We start from the raw sequence: 17,952 nt of genomic DNA, 5'->3' as shown, positions 1-17,952 counted from the left end.
CCATCCCCTATCTGAGCAGACTGCTTAATGAAAATGCATAACCTGAATAATTCATCCCGTGTAAACTTGATGCAATGTCTCTCATCAAACTTGAGACTAAAGCAGCAACCTTCAGGTGTCCCTTCCCGACAGCATCATGGAGGGGTGTGACTCCATTGTCTGCAGTACAGTTGACCAGAGCTCCTGCCCTAATCAGATCCACGCTGATGTCATAGTCGCCAATGAGCACAGCTTCATGGAGGGCAGTCCAACCTGAAAGACAAGTTATTGGTCAGAGGCAGCTTTGATACTTAATTCTGCTCTATAGCACATCGGTGGCGTTAGTCTACAATGTTGACCAAAGCGTCTTACCGGCGTTATCGGTCATGTTGACGTTCGGCCTGACCCGCAGAATGTCTCTGACCCTCTGAGCGTCTCTGGTCATCACAACCACGTGGAGCTGCGTCTCTCCGTAGCGGTTTCTCTTGCTGCTGCTTTTCAGGGTCACCCGGCTCCTGCCCTCTGACCCCAAAAGACTGTTCCTCACTCCTGAGAATCAGATGACCAGAGTTTAGAATATGCCTGCTCTACAGGTATGTCTCTCTTGACAATACAATGTTCATTCTGAGATTGTAAAATTAACAAAGTATCTGGAAAACAACATCTATGATGTGTCCACCGGGAGCGTTTATAAAAACGCTGTAGTCTTCTTCTCATTAATCTAAAGTGATGCGTTAACGGCCGTCAGGAAGCTATTTCAGCGCTGCAGTCATGGGTGCCCTGTGTTTCAGAGCTGAAAACAGATCTACTGTTGCTAAATCATAGCGCTCGTTATCAGTCACTTTATTAATCCCAGCTGTCCAATCAGATCGAAGGAGGGGCGACAAACATGAAGTTGTGTGCTGGTGTCAGAGAACCCACGCCAACACTGCTCCAACAGCAGTGCTCAGAGGTTTCAGCTAAAAATAAAAATCTCTCTATGGACACACCCTACAGTGAATGAGTGGGGCACAGCCTAGTATACAATATACAATGTCAACAGAAAATGATTACTTTTAGGAGGGGCCTTGTGTATCACAGGGTGTGGAGTCTTTCTGTTGCCACTGCAACTTTGTTTCCTGTCGACTTGACGGTTCCTAGACACCGTTCCCTCCGAGACCGACCTTACTGTTCTCCTTCAGGGGAAGAGTTAATGTCACCCAGTGGTGAAGAGGAAGCTGCCAGTAATCATCTTTGGATTACATATAAGGAGAAATACATTTATGAATGTCAAACATATGCAGTGCCTATGAAAAGTATTCACCCCCCTTGGACTTTCCACATTTTATCTACAACATGGAATCAAAATAGATTCAATTTAGTTTTTTGTCACCGATACACTCTATAATGTTAAAGTGGAAAAAAAAGTTGATCAAAATGTATATACTTTTCATAGGCACTGTATATGGCCATGTAGCATGAGATATCCCGATATGTATTGAGAACACACTCCCATGTAAGGCAGCGAGTGACAGACGAGTGAGTGAGTTTCCTTCGAGCCGAGCTGGACTTTCCTAAGCTGCTGTCCATGCCTACTTACATCGCTGTCGGCTGCTCTCTGTTCCTCCCTGCAACAGACGCAGGGCAGAAAGAATAGCATACATTTGCAACGCACATATATTATGTTACGCCATCAATAATTTGACAGGTCGTAGCGCTATTTCACAGCTGGCATAAGGACTACATTGTCTCTGCAGCATCTGGTGCGATTGTTCTGTTCAGGTTGATGAAGACGGGAGATGTGGAGCCTGGTATGAGAGAATCGTTGAGGAATGTTTACCCCCTATTGACTATGGTCTCAACATACAAAGACCAGTGTCTTCCCCTCCTAAGCCGTATACAGTATGTAACAGAGAGACCACTGGCCTTCCCACTACAGCCACCAGTGTACAGTCAGTACATGCTGTACTTCTCTCACTGAATAAGCATCTGATTGTGTGGCTGGGCCCCCCCGCCCTCCCCAGGGCTTTAAAACGGCGGTTGGTTTTGAAGCCCACCATCAAGAGTCAATGTCTCTTGGAGAGACTGAATGTAAACTCAAATACTCATCGCTTCAGAGTACAAGGTCACTTATGGTTTTCATATGCTTCAGAATCTCCAAAGCCTGGGACATCAATCAATCAATTAAAGCTTTATTTGTATAACACATTTCATACAGAGGCAACACAATGCGCTTTAAAGAGAACAAGGGAAGTGGGCATACGACCCACCCCTACATATTCCAGGACATGCTCTTAATCTACAGCTTCTTCTTTACCATTGCTGACTTATTGTCATCTGGAACTTATTATAGGATTCTGATAAGATGCTTTCATTACCAGAATAAAATGTAATCGATATTAGTCTGCATTCTAAAATGGCGATTGAGGTTGTGGTGATTCAAATTCATTTCAAATCCTGATTTATGACATTCACAATGTTCTTACCACTACCTGATATAGCCAATCTGGCACTCATCTGAGTGGTAACAGAACATAGTAACAGTGCACTCCACTAGTAACAGGTTGTGGTGTGTAATGAATCCAAAGCAATACAAATCTTGTTCTATGGCGCCATCTGCTGAGCACCTCCGAAACACTGAAACCACCAGACCGGTCCCCATTTCAGAGTGACTTCACGTTCATGTTACCCTCAGGTGTATTATACCTTCAGAGATACTATTACATGCAACTGTGACCCTACTTTGGTAATACTATCCTCAGTGATGTCGAATTATCTGTGTAAGCTTTTCATTGTACATGGAAACTTTTTACTTGTATATTATACACATGCTAAATAAACCACCTTGAGCCTAGTCTCTCTCCAGACCCAAATATTACTTTGAATCGCTGTGCTCTGCATACTACAGGTGCATCTCAGAAAATTTGAATATTGTGGAAAGTTCATTATTTTCCGTAATTTAATTCAAACAGTGAAACTTTCATGTATTCTAGATCCGTTACACAAAGTGAAATATGTCAAGCCTTTTTGTATTAATCTTTATGATTGTACTGTATGTTCAGTATGTTCATTTATACTCAATACTTGCACAACATAACGCAGGTTAGATGGGCGGGGCATATGAGCGTCTGACCGCGAAAGTCGTTACTGATTGGTGTCGCAGGGATTCCTGCGAAACCAATTAATTGCCAGGATTTGAGCACCAGATTTTTGCATTAAGTGTCCCAGACGCAGAGAGAGATCTGCAGCATTCTGTTATCAGCGAGAGAACTCTCACAGGTCTGGTGTTGAGACTACCCTGAGCCTTACCTCTCACGGGTGTGGTCTAGTGTTGAGACTACCCTGAGCCTTACCTCTCATGGGTCTGGTGTTGAGACTACCCTGAGCCTTACCTCTCACAGGTCTGGTGTTGAGACTACCCTGAGCCTTACCTCTCATGGGTCTGGTCTGGTGTTGAGACTACCCTGAGCCTTACCTCTCACAGGTCTGGTGTTGAGACTACCCTGAGCCTTACCTCTCACAGGTCTGGTGTTGAGACTACCCTGAGCCTTACCTCTCATGGGTCTGGTGTTGAGACTACCCTGAGCCTTACCTCTCACAGGTCTGGTCTGGTGTTGAGACTACCCTGAGCCTTACCTCTCACAGGTCTGGTGTTGAGACTACCCTGAGCCTTACCTCTCACAGGCCTGGTGTTGAGACTACCCTGAGCCTTACCTCTCACGGGTCTGGTGTTGAGACTACCCTGAGCCTTACCTCTCATGGGTCTGGTGTTGAGACTACCCTGAGCCTTACCTCTCACAGGTCTGGTGTTGAGACTACCCTGAGCCTTACCTCTCACGGGTCTGGTGTTGAGACTACCCTGAGCCTTACCTCTCACGGGTCTGGTGTTGAGACTACCCTGAGCCTTACCTCTCACAGGTCTGGTCTGGTGTTGAGACTACCCTGAGCCTTACCTCTCACGGGTCTGGTCTGGTGTTGAGACTACCCTGAGCCTTACCTCTCACAGGTCTGGTGTTGAGACTACCCTGAGCCTTACCTCTCACAGGTCTGGTGTTGAGACTACCCTGAGCCTTACCTCTCACAGGTCTGGTGTTGAGACTACCCTGAGCCTTACCTCTCAAGGGTCTGGTGTTGAGACTACCCTGAGCCTTACCTCTCACGGGTCTGGTGTTGAGACTACCCTGAGCCTTACCTCTCAGTGGAGCTGCCCTGCTGCCGGAGTGCCTCCCTCTGCTGTCCTGCCTCTGGACGTCACGGCTCCTGGTCTCTGGACCGCAGCCCGTCTGGGAATGCTCCCTTCTGCCACCCTGGACAGGTCTCCGGGCTGCCCTCCCGCTGGAGCTGCTCTGTGTCTCAGCACTGTGTGAGGAGGGCTTGGTCAACTCCGCCTGTCTCCTAGCTGTCTCGGTCAACTCCGTCTGTGTCCTAGCTGTCTCGGTCAACTCCGCCTGTCTCCTAGCTGTCTCGGTCAACTCCACCTGTCTCCTAGCTGTCTTGGTCAACTCCGCCTGTGTCCTAGCTGTCTCGGCTGTATAAGAGGTTCTGTTCCACCTCCCAGCAGGCTGAGAGGGACCCACTGGGGAGAGGATAGGACTATGGGGAGTACTGTAGATGTTACTTTCCCTATCTTCCTCCATCCCACTGTCCGCTGGAAATGAGGAAAAATGCAACACTCATTCAGTCATGCAGCGTCACTGAAGGGTTCGCACCTCTAGGTGGGAGCAACTACACACTAGTTAATTTAGGATTCATTATCTACACTGGAGGTTTTGTGGAAGAGTAGACTAATTGTATATGCATGTATGTATTTGCTGTTTCTGCAAACCCCGCAAAAGGTGTGATGAGCATGCAAATTATGAGCTATTATGGCATCATCACACTTTTTGTGGTTATTTCCTTTACATCACATGCCTGGTGGATGGACAGACATTTTGGACATACTGTATTTCTCATACATGTGAGCATGACTACCACTCCTGTGTATTGCATACTTCTGCTACTGTACCACAGCAGTTGTTAAACTCTAACACTGGTGATAAGTGATGATAACCAACACTGTCTAGATAAGTTGCATGTGATCTGCACACTGCACACATGCAAGCAAAACTTTGGACGCACCTCTGTCAACTTCTTGAGTGACACCGCTGCCTGTTCTTTTGTTACTTGTATTTGCAGTTAATCTAGCATTGGAAATAGAGTGTATAACTGTAAATAATGGGGAACTGATAGCAGAGGGGTATGTACATTTCTACATAGTAAAGTATCAACAGAAATATGACAAAGAAAGTATAAATTTAGTAGTTTCCCTGCCCTGCCCTGAATAGATTACACACCTGGATACACATACAGGTAGGTCCTTGATCTGAAGCAGGAAGAAGGAATAAAACATGCACACGTATTACATTTCAGTTTCTAATATAAAATACCACATACATGTATGACTTGCCTGTATACAGCTGTCCTTTAAACAACCTAGCTCTTTAGTTTGCTAACGTACCTTCTCAGGAGCATGGGCTGTGAGCCCTAACTGTGGAGACATTCCTGTAACTTACCTTCTCAGGAGCATGGGCTGTGAGCCCTAACTGTGGGGACATTCCTGTAACTTACCTTCTCAGGAGCATGGGCTGTGAGCCCTAACTGTGGAGACATTCCTGTAACTTACCTTCTCAGGAGCATGGGCTGTGAGCCCTAACTGTGGGGACATTCCTGTAACTTACCTTCTCAGGAGCATGGGCTGTGAGCCCTAACTGTGGGGACATTCCTGTAACTTACCTTCTCAGGAGCATGGGCTGTGAGCCCTAACTGTGGGGACATTCCTGTAACTTACCTTCTCAGGAGCATGGGCTGTGAGCCCTAACTGTGGAGACATTCCTGTAACTTACCTTCTCAGGAGCATGGGCTGTGAGCCCTAACTGTGGAGACATTCCTGTAACTTACCTTCTCAGGAGCATGGGCTGTGAGCCCTAACTGTGGAGACATTCCTGTAACTTACCTTCTCAGGAGCATGGGCTGTGAGCCCTAACTGTGGAGACATTCCTGTAACTTACCTTCTCAGGAGCATGGGCTGTGAGCCCTAACTGTGGAGACATTCCTGTAACTTACCTTCTCAGGAGCATGGGCTGTGAGCCCTAACTGTGGGGACATTCCTGTTTGGGGAAAAAGTTGCTGTTTAGCTCGCTAGCAATTGTTAAGGTTTTAAGGAATAATAGTGCATTAAAGTGTTGTTGTATCAAATATAAGGAGTTGATACTGAGTGGGTAAAGGTGAACTTTCCCTGTCTCACCAGTTTGAGGGCCGCTGATGAGGCTGGGGTGATTCCGCCGGAAGGGCGACTCCATCAGATCCGACAGCATCAGCCTGGACAGGACAAGCACATGGGTGGTTAGCAGACAAGCACATGGGTGGTTAGCAGACAAGCACATGGGTGGTTAGCAGACAAGCACATGGGTGGTTAGCAGACAAGCACATGGGTGGTTAGCAGACAAGCACATGGGTGGTTAGCAGACATAGTGATCGAGCTACATTAGCTAGCAACATAACGAGTGCTATATGTACTAACTGTAGCTCGTATAGTAGTACACTATGATGTTGCATGGTAATGAGTTGTGAAATAAGTTAGTTAACGTCAACTATAACCCGTTATGGAGCTAGTTTTGCTGGCAGGGAGCTAATGTAGCACTAATAACTAGCAAGTCATCGGTAGCTATCTAATTTAACTGGACTGACCTGTTAATGTAGAGATTGGCATCTTCTCCCTCGGAATCCCCAAATTCAGAAGCAGGCACAAAGTCAGTGTCGGGTAAACTAGAATCCATAATATTACTGATGCTCAGTCAGTATTTAGCTAGGAGGGTCTGGTTGGGCTTTATGGCCGTTTGTGTGTTCTGACAGGTGACGTATGTGGCGGGAAATTTTGGGTGGACGCTAGATCCTCAGGGAGAAAGTCCCCGGAACTGCGCATGCGCGCATTCGAGCGCTATGATTGGTCACCGCTTCTCCCCTCAGCTAACGTCGTTCCGCGCGGCATTCGTGCGGACTCAACTGTCTTCTCCACTCCACTTCACGGTAAGCAAAGTTAACCCCTTACCCCTAAACGGCCTCTGCGTTTATGGGAACTAGCCTTTACTATAAACCTTGTCATTCGTTTATTACTGCCCAAGCAGTGGCGCCCGATTCATGTGTTCAGCCGACTAGCCTGGGCCTATTTGCTTTGCAGTTGTGGTTTCCGGTCTATGCGGATACTGTCCAAAAACACTGTCCAAAACCTACCCATAAACCTACGATGCGATGTGATGCGTCCTTCCGGAATAGGCTACTTCGTTTGGTATGTCCATGTTTTGTTCTAATTCGTAGCGACTGGTGAGACTAGGCTGCTCGATTCTGCATTTGTGTGACAGGATACCAGCAGGCTCTAGACCGGAAACCAAGCGAATAGAAACCGAGGCTAATAGGCTCTTTGCACAAACTCCACTACTTCCTGAAATTCTACAGGCATCCTTATTTCCTGTCCTATACTATTGGATGGAAGTGATTAATTAGGTGTGCGGCACACCTGATCACACCTGATTAATCACTTCCATCCAATGGTATAGGACAGGAAATAAATATGCCTGTAGAATTTCAGGAAGTAGTGGAGTTTCAGACAACAACCTGCAATAACCTATTTATTAATCATTAATCGTCGAAGACGATTGTGATTGTGATCTTATTGACAGCGCAGGGTGAAAGCATAATGTTTTCAATGGCTTGTGCTTGTCCATCCATTCATTTATTTGTTAGCAGGATTATGCAAAAACTACATTAGGCTACATTTTACATTTCATTACAGTGATCTAGCAGCCGCTTTTATCCAGAGTGACGATAGTATAACAATTGTGCCCATTGCATTTAAAGTAGGAAAAGACAATGTACTACTACTTGCCAGAACTCACAAGTGCATCTCCTTTCTAAAACAAGTGACTAATTGTATAGTCTTCAGTTAGAAGGCAAAGTGCAAGAATAGCTATCTAAAATACAATAGGTGCTTAAGAGGGAGGATTGTTGTAGTACTTCTTGAAGAGATGAGTTTTGAGCCTGCGACGAAAGATGGGCAGCGACTTTGCTGTCATGACGTCAGTGGGTAGTTCACCCAATATCTGCGTGACCTCCGGAGAGGGGACACAATAGGAATAGTATGCAAACAAATAGTGATAACAAAATAGGTACAGAAGTAAATGTAGACATACTACTTTCCTGACAAGTCGCTCTTGAATAAGTAGCCTGGTGCCTTTGGTTGCCCTAGCCTTCGGTCGCACTCCAGAGGGAGCTGTAACCTTCCTGCGGTCGCTGTCTAGGGCAGCAGTGTTTAAGGCCTGTTGCCGCTGATTGCTAATTGTCTGCCAGGAGAGTAGGCCACTCCCTCAGGGAAGTCACCAGGGCAATTAGTCTATCTTAGGCAGAAACTAACTCTCACAATAGAATTGACTATCGAAGCAGCTTCACAACAGCACTTACAACTTAGCACTTAGCACTATCGCTTACTACCGGTTTTCTACCGATACTAACGTTTTTTTTTAGCACTACGAGACCTATTTTCATGAAACTTGGTGGAGGGGTAACAGGGTTTGGCATTAAGCTCTCGACCTAACAAATGCAGCAATACCAAACATGCACGCGCATGCAGAGCCACAAAATGCATTCAGGGGCGGAGATCTATGCTCTTGAGCACCATCTACAAGTGCATCTGAAAATTTGAATATTGTGGAAAAGTTCATTATTTTCTGTAATTTAATTCAAAAAGTGAAACTTTCATATATTAAGATTCATTACACATGAAGTGAAATGTTTCAAGGCTGATTGCCTCCATGCCACGCTCCAAGTTGATGCGGTAATTTGTGCAAAATAATAATAATAATAATAACTTTCATTTATATAGCGCCTTTCATAAAACCCAAGGTCCCTTTACATAGGGGCAGTAACAGACAAGAGACAAACATGGTAGACAGAGACACACAACATTAAGAAACGGAAGCTAGAGGTCAAAGGCCATGTTAAAGAGGTGAGTTTTAAGAAGTTTCTTGAAGCAGTCCAGAGTTGGGGCGTTGCGGAGTTCTACAGGGAGAAGGTTCCAGAGAGTGGGAGCTGCCACGCTGAAAGCTCTGACCCCAAAGGTCCGCAGTCTGGTTCGGGGGATGGAGAGCTGACTGGTGTCTGAGGATTGCAGGGACCGTGACTGAGTGTAGGAGGTCTGTGAGGTACTGAGGTGCCAGCGCATGGAGGGACTTGTAAGTGATGAGAAGGGTTTTGTAGGGGATGCAGGAAAAGGAGCCCCGACCAAGTATTGAGTGTATAAATGAACATACTGTACAATCATAAAGATTAAAACAAAAAAGGCTTGAAATATTTCACTTTGTGTAATGGATCTATAATACATTAATGTTTCACTTATGGAAAATATTGAACTTTTTCACAAGGGGATGCACCTGTATAATTTAGCAATGTTAATCATTTTCTGTAGGCTACTACTTTTTTTTTTGGTTTTTCACTAAAAAAGTATTAGCGTTCTGTACGTGCCAGTGATCATAAAACCCATCAAAATCACAGATGTGGAGATAGATATGGCTATGCGATACTAGTATTAACTCTGGGAGGTGAATACTTATGGAATCAATTATTTTGTTTTTATTTTTGTGCATGGCTGCAAGCCAGGCACCATAGATAGCATTTGTCGGGTTGTCACTCCCTCCCTCCCTCCTTCCCTTACTCTGTTGAATGTTGACCTGCATTTCTCTGTTAGCCCCACAAGAGGCAGTAGTCCCAGCAAAACAAAAAATAAACCCACTGATCTCCACTGCACAAGTAGACGAGCGGTGAAAGTATTGGACTCCCACCCGGGAGATCGGGGTTCAAGACCTGATTGGGGATGATTTTATGGGACAATACCCCAAACCTCCACACGTTCATCCTTTTACTCCAGCCTTTTCCCAGATAGCACACAGATATCGGTTCTCCATCAGAATCAGAGCGACAATCCGCTGGAGTGGTTCTACTCATAGATATGAACACGAGATGACTCGTAATGGATTGAGCGGCGCAAAATACAGCCGCCATATTGGTCTGGTACTGCTGTCATGTGACAACCGCTCTCCTCAGCAGTTTCAGTCAGTAAAAGTAACCCTGCATCAAGAGATAACTCTAGAAGATAAGTGGAAACAAATATTTTTGTCTTTGAACTATCCATAACAGTAATACCAGTCAAAATTACAAAGTGCAAAACAGCAGCATCCAACAGTTTTAGTTGTATCTATCAGCTAACAACTATCTATTTATCATCGTTCACTTAAAAGAGCCGGCACATAGAGCCATATCGTTCGCGACCGACCCATCACTAGTTTACTTGCGGAGCTCCGTACCGGACCAATATGGCGGCTGCGTTTTTCGTCCGGCAGCAATCAAATCAACGTCAATGCGGCATCTAATGTATATGTCTATGGTTCTACTGCGGGGTGTCTAGAGGGACACCGTTGTTAAACAGCTGGAGAATTTCTGCTGGCGAGTCGGTAGCGGTCTCTGAGCGGAATTCCACTCGAATTCGCACGCCCTGACGTCCTGCCCTGTCACTTTTCTGATGGTAAAACTCATGTGGACCTCTGTTGGGATACTGTCAGAATTCCGCTTGCATGGCACACCCTCCCCTGTCCCCTTCCCATGGTGGAACTCAGTTGGGATACCGTCAAAATTCCGCTTGCAACCGTCACTGGAGGGTAGCCTTGAACAACCTAGTCACTGACGACCAGCTCAACACGACGCCCCGGACAGGTCAGGTAAATTCTGGTTCAAAATGTAAAGCTGTATACAAACATAACGTAACGTTAGCCTAGCCACCAGCTACTGTGTTGTAGCCCTTTAGTTGTAAGTCTTTTATTAGTATAGAGATGGACAACATATATATTATATTTGAGCGAGGTGATGAAAGTGTACTGGTTCAGTCCCTTTATGGTGAGATTCTACCACAATGTTTTATCATTGCTTAGAAATGCCCGGTAGATAAGTGTTAGCCCTATGTTGCTACTGTAGCTATGGCTTCGGTAGAGATTTTGATAGCTTCTTCATACTATTATCATGTAATCTCTGGTTATAGGCTATTGGTAGCTAAGAGTAACTGTACTTTGTTTGATTTTTATGTTCATTACGTTCTGTTGTCCAAGTATGAATTAGTTCACGTTCTTGTTAGTTGGCTACAATGTGTATTACCGGTGATAGACTGCATTTACTGTTTTCGGCTACGGGAGGGCAGCTGTTATTTTCTATCCTATTATACTCAGAAAGACTACAGAATATCTCAATCACACCCAACTGGTTGGTAGTTTATTAACTTTTGGCGTGTGTTCACAACTCAACTGCTTAGCCTGCTACTCTCATGCATTCTCTCAGTACATTAATCTCACGACTCTAATGGTGTGTGTCAATACAATTGAACATTGGTTCCTAGCAACTGAAGAATAGTTCCTATTGTTACATCCTTTCTCTTTTGTGAGCTTTCTCTCTTTTAACAAAACTTAATAGCCCAATAGTTTGACTGGTATCTTGTAAATGCTTACAAAGCAAAATCACTATAACAGCAATACAAATCTAACACAAATCTTCATCTAGCACATTGTCAGCTATTGTTAACAGAAGTGTTATACTTTCTCTATCCGGTAACATGTATCTTTAGATCTTACATTATAGCTTTTTACAAACATATGCACAGTAGCTGTTCCTGAAAAATTTAACATAACCATTTGGGCATGAACATATGCATACATTTCCATACAACAGAACCACAGTCCAACTTATTTCAACGGTTCCCCTTTTCCCCCCATCAACAACTATCCTTGCCACACAGTCATGTTTCAAGTCACAAAGTCCTTGTAGCGATATGGCTCCACGACTCTACGACCTGCTCTGGTGACTGTATGTGTGTCCCTGTCACCAGTGTCTGTGGTTGTGTTTCTCTCAGTGTCAGTGTGTGGGTTGTCAGTCTCTGAATGGCTGGGCTAGGTAGCCTCTATGTCAGTGGGTTCTGTTGAAGAGCAGGCCTCAAGGTGATGGCTTATTATGTGAAGTCCCTACCATGGCTTATAGAACCTCACCACCAGGTTTAATTGTTATCCCTGGCTCATGAATCTAATATGTTCTTGCTTAAACTAGCATCACATGAGTCAATCAGTCACAACCTCTCTTAAAATGCTTCTCCCAATTCTCTCTCCCAAATGTGTGTGTATGCTCCCAATGCGCTCTCCTCTGTGATTTAGACCTCTGTTTGTGCTCACAGCGCAAAGGTCGACTCCTCAGTGTCAACTCACACACACGCATTCCTCTTCAGCCTCCCTCTCCGGAGGAAAGGCCCAAACCTTTTAGCTAAATCTCAATCATTAATTCAATGACTCAAGCAAGATATATCGATACTCACCAAACCAATAAAGGCGAGGGTAAAAATCTTTATATCAAATTTGGTGAAGTTATACAGATAATCCAGTTACATGAAAAATACAGGTTACAAAAGAAAAACATGAAAGAGAATAGTTCATAGGTCTCCAGCCGATGACTTCTTCCACGCCTCTGTTGGCGGAAAGAAAGGTCAGACTTCCTCCATTCCTCTGTTGATGGAAAGAAGAAGGTCTGACTTCCTCCATTCCTCTATTGATGGAAAGAAGTGCCTCTCCCTCTTTGCGAGCTGTTTTTTTAACCCCCTTCCAGGAGGGCAGGGTGTTGACGTCATGTCTCTTCGGATGAACACAGTCCTTCTCTCCTCCCTGGCAGATTAACAATCCCTGCATTCAACATCTTATCTCTCTCTCACCGAATCACCGAATAAATGTCTAATTAACAGCTTATCAAATATCCTACTTTAAGCATTACCTATATACTCAAACAGTTGATACATGGATACATTCTCCAATGGTTACATTGTCATTACTGTCTCACACGTATACATGGTTACATAGTTGATCTTGATGACTTATAAATGTCTACTTCTACTTTAAGTGATTACATTTCCAAATGATATTCAACTCTAAGCAGTGTTGATTACACCTTCTACTTTTAACGTCTGTTATTCGCATCTTCACACACTAAAGGTTGTTGTTGTCTCCGGGAGTCCACTGCTCCTTTGATATACTCCTTCTGATAAGCGCCAGACCTGGGCCGGATGGGGGGGGGGGATCATGGAGGTTGCTTATCACTTTCCCAGAGTTAACTGGGCCCCTTGTCAGTTCAGTGTGTGGACCATTCATTATTCATCCATCCATCCATCCGTTTTTTAGAGGGATCCGCTTATAATATTTATTACCACCTTTCCGGCTTGTCCCAGGTGCTTGGGCTGGATATGCCCCCATAGGCCTCTCGTCTCTCATGGCTGACTCTTGGGCCTAATGTGCCAACCCTTGGTGCACTTGACAGTCCGCCTCGTTCCTGACTGGTGGTCGGGATCACTACAGGTTCCGTGGGGCCTACTGTACACCTTGGGCCCGTCTGAGGTGTCTCCGGTTTCTCCTCAGAACACCACCAGAGTGGAACTGAACCTCGTAGGACCTGGCATCAACAGGCCTCAGCACTGTGCCTACTCTCCAGGCTGTGTGTGATTCAAATGCCTGTATCCCCACACGGTCACCTGGCTTCAGCATATCCAAGTCTCTTGCTGATCTGTTATAATGGGTACACTGACGTTGTTGCTTGTCTATCAGATGTCGCTGGGCTCTTACAACTTTTGGTTGTAGAAGACTGGCTTTGGTGGGCAGTAGAGTTCTGGTACGGCGGCTGAACAGTCTCTGTGCTGGACTACTGTCCAGACCTTGTGACGGCGTGTTGTGGTGATCAAGCAGTGCGAGATATGGGTCCTGTCCCGCAGCTTTGGCTTTGTGCAGGAGTCTCTTAACCGTCTTGACAGCCGATTCCGCTTTTCCATTGCTTTGAGGGTAACCTGGTGATGAGGTCTTATGCTGGAATTCCCACTGTCGGCTGAATCTCTGGAACACCTGTGATGAGTATTGCGGTCCATTGTCAGAGATTACAGTATCAGGAATGCCTTGGCGAGCAAAATGGGATTTCAGTTTCTTTATTACTGTAGAGGACTTTGTATCTGGGAGATTTATTTATTTCACAAAAGTCAGTCCCTACTTTTGCCCATGGTCTGCTCAGCATTTCATGAGGGAGAAGTGTCCACGGTACAGTATATCACAGTGTTAAACAGTTTTAAAACACAAAATTTAAAGAGGAAGAAGATTTGTACTTTGGAAAAAAACACCAGAGCATTTATTAAACACATTTCTGATGTGTACAGTTTTTTTCTTTTAATTGAAAGTGCTTCTGCTTTCCTTACAATTACGGATCAACGATGATCCGTTGCACCACTATTCAGTAGTGATAGAGGAGGTCTGTGGGTATAGTTCTCTCAACACTATGCAGTGGTCTGAGAGGTGAGGGCAGAACTTTGCCAGGTAGTTTGCCATACCCAATAGCCTCTGCACCGCTTTCACATCTGTGGGTGTCGGCATTTGTTCGATGACTCATACCTTTTCCTGGTCAATTTTGAGTCCACCCGCTGTCAGGAGATGTCCTATGTGTGAAGCCTCCTTCTGTCGTAGTCTAAACTTGTCAATGTTGAGCTTGATGCCCTTTTATTTGCACCGGCTCAGAAACAGTCTCAGCTTTTCATCCTAATCCTTCTCAGCTGCTTCTTGTGTCTCACCCTGTCCTGTTATGAGTACATCGTCTGCAATGATGTACAAGCCTGGCAGGTCGTCCAATGCCTGTGTGAGCTTTCACTGGAAGACCTCTGGAGCAGGGCTGATACCCAAGGGCATCCTCAGCCATCAACAACGACCAGATGGACTGGAGAACGTTGTTAGGTAACTGGAGTCCTCGTCTAGTCTGATGTTCCAGAACCCGCTTTTGATGTCACACACAGTGAACGCTTTTGCTTTTGACAAGTCTGGGATTATGTCTTTGATGGTTGGTAGTGGAAAGGGACTGCGTTTTAACGCCTTGTTTAAGGGTCTCGGATCAATGCACACTCTTTCCCATTCTGTTTTTGAACCACAACATTGCATTCTACTAGAGTGATGATTCCGCTGCGCTGCAAGTCTCTTTGAGATGCTTCATCATCGCGACTGGAACGCGTCTTTTTGGCAGCTGTACGGGTTTCACAGTGCTGTCTACTTCGAATTTGTAGTCTCCCTCTAAACAGCCATCGCCAGTAAACACATCTGCATACTCTGCTTTGATCTGATCCATTGTCCACTGTCTCCTTGTGGGCTTCTCTGCTGTAATGATACTTTCTACTGTCAAAATGTTCTCATATTGTACCTTTATTAGTTTCATGGCCTCACTAGCTCTCTCAAGTAGTGGCACAGTAATGTTCTTGTCTACCACTTGGAACTCCAATCGGTACAGTTTCTGGTTCCTTGGATTTCTCAGTTTTACTTTACATTTTCCCAGTGGCATCAGTTTGCTTTTATTATACATCACCAGCACACTCTTTGTGTCTTCAAGCTTTGTGTCAGGGTTAAGTAAATCTATAAATGTATGATTTATTGTACCCATGATTTATTGTCTTTTAATGTGCATTGTCCCTGACAAATAAACCAATAAAATAAAATAAATCAGGATTATATTAGAAGTATATTAGAAGTATATTGAACATGCTATCTTTAACCAACTGTCTTCGTACCTCCACCAGAACGACCTCCTAGATCCCCACCAATCCGGGTTCAAGGCTGGCCACTCGACAGAGACCGCCCTCCTTGCAGTAACGGAGTCACTCCATGCCGCGAGAGCGAACTCTCTCTCCTCTGTCCTGATACTCCTAGCCCTTTCAGCAGCATTTGATACGGTAGACCACCAGATCCTCCTCTCCACCCTCGAGGAGAAAGGCATCGCTGGCTCTGCACACTCCCTGTTTGCATCCTACCTGACGGGCCGCTCCTACCAGGTGACATGGAGAGGGTCGACGTCGGAACCACGTAGTCTGACTACGGGGGTTCCACAAGGGTCTGTCCTGGGTCCTCTCCTGTTTTCCCTCTACACTACATCTCTGGGCTCTGTCATTCGCTCGCATGGCTTCTCCTATCACTGCTATGCCGATGACACCCAACTGGTCCTGTCATTTCCCCCTTCTGATACACAAGTGGAGACACGCCTAGCTGGGTGCTTGGCTGACATCTCGGGGTGGATGACGACACATCACCTCAAGCTCAATCTGGACAAGACTGAGCTGCTGTTCCTCCCGGAGAAGGGCTGCCCGCACCGGGACCTGGCCATCACCATTGAAGACACAGTGGTGACCCCGACTCGGACTGCGAGGAATCTGGGTGTGACCCTGGATGACCAACTGTCGTTTTCCGCACATGTCACATCCGTCACACGTTCCTGCAGATTCATGCTCTACAACATCAGGAGGATTCGCCCTTTCCTCACTAATGAAACGGCACAGGTACTCATCCAGGCCCTGGTCATCTCCCGCCTGGACTACTGCAACTCCCTCCTCGCTGGGGCGCCGGCGTCAGCCATTAAACCTCTGGAACTTGTCCAGAAAGCTGCTGCTCACCTGGTGTTCAACCACCCCAAATTCTCCCACACAACTTCCCTCCTCCGTTCCCTACACTGGCTCCCTGTAGCGGCTCGCATCCAGTTTAAAACTCTGGCGCTAACCTACAGGGCAATGAAAGGAACAGCCCCCTCCTACCTCCAGGCCATGATCAAACCCTACACCCCCTCCCGACCGCTACGCTCTGCTACCTCAGGGATGGTTGCCCCGTCACTCCGAGGCTCCTGCGGTCAATCGACACGGTCACGGCTCTTCTCTGTCCTGGCCCCGCAGTGGTGGAATGAACTGCCCACTGATGTCAGGACAGCAGAGTCGCTGCCCATCTTTCGTCGCAGGCGCAAAACTCATCTCTTCAAGAAGTACTACAACAATCCTCCTGCCTAAGCACTTATTGTATTAGATTATATTGCACTGTACTTTAGATTGCTATTCTTGCACTTTTCCTTCAGCACTAGATTATGCTCTTAGTCACTTGTTTTAGAAAGAAGATGCACTTGAGTTCTGGCAAGTAGTAGTACATTGGCTCTTCCTACGTTAAATGCAATTATTGTTAGTCGCTTTGGATAAAAGCGTCTGCTAAATGACTGTAATGTAATGTAAGTAGCACCACAGTCAATTTGGAATTTTACAACCTGCTTGCCTAGTAGCATCCCAGCAAAAAGCTGAGTGTCCTTCAGTTTTTCAGTGTCCACTGTATTTACAGTCTCTGACTCTACTGCAGTGACACAGAGAATGTCGTCGTACTCAGAACACTCATCACTCTCACACTGTTACATTGTGCACTTGTTTCTTTTGCTTTTGCTCCGTGCTTGCTCTTTTCTCCGTGCGTGCTCTACATTTCGCAGCAAAATAGTTCTCTTTGCTGCACCTTTTACATTTCTGACCGTATGCAGGGCATTTGTGTTTGCTCTTTTCGTGTGTTTTCCCGCAAAACGTACATTCCACGGTGTCAACGTTTTGTTTCCGACGCGCTGCTCCTTCCAGTGCTTGCACCACTTCCAGAATCACTTGAATGTCTTCCCTACCTTTTAATTTCTTCGCAAAATTATATTTAGCTAATGTTTTGAAAACAAGCAATTCAATGAGTTAGGCTATTTAGTTATTCATGCAAGTATTTCTGTTAGTTATATATTATATTTCTTTATTATTTCAGAGACCACACACTCACTGTCTGTGTATGTAAGTGAAGAGGGTCAGATAATGCTTATTAAGGGTTAAAAAAGTAGTAATTTTGTCACAATACTGAGGAAAGCTTGCGTGCAACGAGTGCAATTATGCTTACTTCTCACTTAAGAAACTGGGCTCAGCATCATGATCATGATCACAAGTTAATACAGATTACATATTTTTAAGCAATGGTAGTGTCTACTTTTCATGTCGGTGAGTCTAACAAAATTGATAATGCATGGTTTGTGTCTTTTGTCTTT

This window comes from Borostomias antarcticus, assembly GCF_949987555.1.
Source record: "Borostomias antarcticus genome assembly, chromosome: 23".
NCBI lineage: Eukaryota > Metazoa > Chordata > Actinopteri > Stomiiformes > Stomiidae > Borostomias > Borostomias antarcticus.
Note: the sequence above shows the minus strand (reverse complement) of the source record.